The sequence below is a fragment of the Ostrea edulis genome, chromosome 7 (assembly GCF_947568905.1).
Source record: "Ostrea edulis chromosome 7, xbOstEdul1.1, whole genome shotgun sequence".
Classification (NCBI taxonomy): domain Eukaryota; kingdom Metazoa; phylum Mollusca; class Bivalvia; order Ostreida; family Ostreidae; genus Ostrea; species Ostrea edulis.
The window spans coordinates 75,861,214-75,866,016 of NC_079170.1; the positions used below are offsets into that span (position 1 = coordinate 75,861,214).

Here is a 4,803-nt window from a genome sequence, read left to right on the forward strand (position 1 = left end):
TGAAGACTTATACTAACAAAGTCTTATTACCCAGACTTCTACCAACAAAGTCTTAACCTGAAGACTTATACTAACAAAGTCTTATTACCCAGACTTCTACCAACAAAGTCTTAACCTGAAGACTTATACTAACAAAGTCTTATTACCCAGACTTCTACCAACGACGTCTTAACTTGAAGACTTATACTAACAAAATCTTATTACCCAGACTTCTACCAATGAAGTCTTAACCTGAAGACTTATACTAACAAAGTCTTATTACCCAGACTTCTACCAACGAAGTCTTAACTTGAAGACTTATACTAACAAAGTCTTATTACCCAGACTTCTACCAACGAAGTCTTAACCTGAAGACTTATACTAACAAAGTCTTATTACCCAGACTTCTACCAACGATGTCTTAATCATACTCAACTCGCGTTGTTTTCAGAGTTTATTTCTAACACAAACTCCGCAACATTCAGATACAATACCAGGTTCTATTCTCCTCTTGACAAATTTACAAACGTGTACCTATATTAAATGGGTACGTGATCAGCATTATTGACACTAATGCGCTATAATAAACACAGCTGCAGTAGTGTACATTTTTGGTAATAAAACTGTCCCAACTGCCAATCATCTATGGGTGATGCAGGTACTGGAATAACAGTATTGCGAGTTTTACTCATAAAGGTCGTACAAAACATGGTGACCTTTATGTATTTGTTTGCAATGCGGCTTACATAATTTCATCAGCTAAAATGACTAAATATGATCAGTGCGATTCCACAGACCTGCATCACTCACATACATTTAAATTTGATAATAATTGACGCGTCATGAGACTTTGGGTCCAAATGAGGTAATTGTGTAATAGAGAAATAACGTCACAAACATCGCACGATGCTCAACACTACTCCGAGCACTTTATATTTTCGTCAACTTTTACCCCATTTTGAAAGCGAAAAAATATAAGTCTGGCACTTTAAAATGGCGTTTTTGATAGAAATAAAAATAAGAGAGAATAAGATTAACGATCGATTAATTACTTTTTAACAGTATGAACGAATCTTTTGTGTATACATTAATAAACAGAAATGAAAGTGGGCGATGTTATCTCCCTTGTCGAAACGTTGTACATCCGTTGTCAGTGTAAATAATGTTGACGCTTCTAATGGAGTAACGTCTGCTAGCGGGATGAGTCAAATTAGTATTCTTTCGCATACCCGCACGATCCCCCCCCCACCCCCCCCCCCCACCCCCCCCCCCCCCGTCAGTTATAGATGCTGATGATGAAGAATTTAATGAGGAATTGTGCCAGGTAAATGATTTATATTTTGGAAATCTGGTTCAAGTGAACGATGACAGTGTTGATTGTGAAACAGGTGTATCCGAGGAAAGTGACAGCGAGGAATATGAGGGGAGTGATCAAGAACTGAGTGATAAGGAAAATTGTGAGTTTGAAATCAGTGATTCGGACAATAGAGAGTTGCAGAGTGTTCAAACTTTTTTCACAGCACGTGTGGGTGCACAAGGTTCTACGGTAAGCCATGCAGCTCGATGATTGACAGAGATGTTTTGGTTGATTATCGAATGGATGTTTAGAAACAGTGAAATCAGAATTGGATTTAATTATTAAAGTGCAGCTTTTCCATCAAAGAGATAATTCTATCGAAACTTCTTCCAAAAAACACAAGTCAAAAGATAGGGAAAGAGTGAGACAGAAGTATTACTTTAATGGAGTCCAAGTCTGTAGAGATACATTTGCATTTGCCCATGGTATTAGCAGAAAGACTGTAGATTCTATTGGACGGTCACTTGATCAAGATGGCTTTGGTGCAAGGAAACATGGCAACAAAGGTAAATCACCAAAACACGCCCTTACATTAGAGGATGTCAAGAATATAAAACAGTTTCTTTTGGGATATGCAAACAAATATGGATTTCCCATACCTGGCAGGTTACCAAAATTTAGAAATGAAAAAACTATTTTACTGCCATCTGACAAAACAAAAGCAGAAGTTCATCAAGATTACCTAAAGTTAGCTGATGAGATGTCTTTGAGAAAAGTGTGTTTATCAGAGTTCAAAAGAATATGGCTTGAGCAGTGCCCCCATGTGTTGATCATGAAACCTGCCACCGACCTCTGTCATACCTGTCAGTCCTGTACAGCAACTATTTCAGCTAGTGGTAATTTGACAGAAGAGGAAAAGGAGGATGTTCTCTCTAAGTATCAGAGACATATTGAACATGTGAAAATACAGAGGGAACATTACAGGGATCAATGTTCAGGAGCAAAATTAGCATATCACATACTCTCCCCTGAACAAAAATTAAGAGGTAATACTTTTTACTATTATTATACAAATAAATTTAAAATAAGTTATTCCAATAAATGATATTGGTATATCTAAGCTAAAAGTGTCTTATCTAGTACAATTCCATAAAAGTTTCAAAAACTACCATGATTACTAGTATGCTATATGTTTAAAGTCAAATTGAAAATTGCCATTTTCTCTGCAGATAGATATAATAAATATTTGACAAATTTAAGTAAAACAGCTATATCGACTGCTGTTTTATTACATTTTCTTTATATTTTGATTAGGGCAACCACCCTGTACAGTTGATGCTGAGTTCCACTACAGCTTTGATTATGCACAACAGGTTCATTACCCTCATTATGCACAACAAGTGGGACCATTGTTCTTTAAAACACCAAGGAAATGTCAGTGCTTTGGCGTATGCTGTGGGGGATCAGGTACACTTTATTGAACTTTAATTATTATGCTATCCTACATGTATGAGTTAAAATTTTATCAAGATATGTACTTATTTGTATATAATATGTAAATACAGCTGAAATGTAATTCATGTAAGTAGTTAGCACTTCTTAGTTGTCAAATATAATTAATAATTGCATATCTTGTAAACTTTATGTATTCTTTTACACACACTTCAAAGCTTAGAATGGTTTTTATGTCAAGTTGATTTTATCAATTTTCATGCAATTTGTGTACAGTTCCCTGCGACAAGTCTTTCTATTGTTTTATCATTTACTTTATAACTCTTGCATTTTATTGGTATATTATCATTGATTATTAGCACAAACATTGTACAGCGCATAGAAACTATATGTAATTTTTCGCTTTATGAATGAATAAAATAATAATAATACTTATATCACTATGCTTGTAGGAACACAGATATTTTATCTTGTTGATGAAGCTCAGCATTCAAACAAAGGAGCAAACACAGTGACCAGTATGCTGCATCACCACTTCATGTACCATAATCTAGGTGAAAAGGATGTCAGGCTTCACATGGATAATTACAGTGGACAAAACAAGAACAACACTGTGATTGGGTATAAATTTAGGAAATAGTATTTACCAAATGAGAAAGTAGAATGGATGGTGAAACTATTCAAAATATGTTGTATAGGTTATTACCTAGCCCCTTAAAATTGCTTATTCTCCAACACTTTTGCATATTTAAAAGCTTTAGATATCTAATGTCTTAAATATAATGCAATGTAATTTTGTCAGAGGCATGCAGTATAACAACAGTCTTGACAGGTAGTACATAAATTCCACCATTCACTTTCTGAGAAAGGAAATATTTCTATACAAAATTTCTTTCAAATAGGTATGGTTTATGGAGAGTGATGAGTGATTGAAGATTGAACTTTATAGAACCCCGTGCTAACATTAATTATATTTTTCAATGTATCAGAAGGGGTATGTTGCCGGTTAAGTTGGGTAAAATTCTTGACAAGCAATAAGGTAACAACAAAAAATGGTGCTTAGCTTTCATATTACACTCTCTCCGATTATACGTGCCTATAAGCAATATTTAAGGATTTAAAACCTCGGTGTCAAATGCAACTAGTTCATGAAAAAAGACTACATTAATACCAATATAAATAGAAATGACTTAACGATTATTTGCTTTTATTCATATATGCTATCGATTATTAAAATCTTTAATTGCTATATGAAATCATTCTAAAATTTAGATGCATTAGATAATGAGAGAGAGAGAGAGAGAGAGAGAGAGAGAGAGAGAGAGAGAGAGCATTGGTAGTCATTGATTATAATATCCATGAATGTATGCAGATACTGGAAGTTTAATACGTTCAGTATAAATATTGAAAGTACAATTTCTTTCTGATTAATTATCCATCCCCTTTCATTGTGATATTTTTTTTTATTTCCCATATTGTTTTCTTCACACAATAAAATTTTCCGCCGGCACGGGTTAGGACTAATGAATGAACCCCCCCCCCCCCCCTTCTAAAACGATGTTAAGTGCTTAGCTGTCTATCTCCCTCTCAGTCAAAAATAAAATAAATACAAGCTATATATATATACTACAACATCAATGAATTTACTGGATAATTTTTCGATTTAACCTTCATGATACATGTTTATGCAAGCGGACTATCTGGGCATTTTTTCCCCATCTTCGCTAGCCAAGATTATTCGTCCACGAAGGCACAGTTGACCCAAAACCCATCGCTAGCGGAGATGAGATGAATTTTGCCCCCGTATTATGTTATAATTGACCAACACCTAGTACGTTTGTTTTACAACTTTCATTCAGAAGACGCGCAAGTTTGTGAGTCACTGAATAAACAAGAAAACGTCTGCATTTTTATTTCAATCGTTGTCAACTGTATACTTTGTGATATTTCAAGACTACATGTACCCAATTCAATTTATTGGATTTCATCACCATTATACAATGGTATACAAAATATTAAGACAAAAAGCTGTTACATATATAATGCATGCGTGTAATAAAGTATTTATCAAGTTA

General features: G+C 34.4%; 1 pseudogene; it reads left to right on the forward strand.

The window, feature by feature from the left end:
• The first annotated feature begins 1,343 nt into the window (after positions 1 to 1,343).
• On the forward strand, positions 1,344 to 3,986 carry LOC130048785 (uncharacterized; annotated as a pseudogene).
• Positions 3,987 to 4,803: the final 817 nt, after the last annotated feature.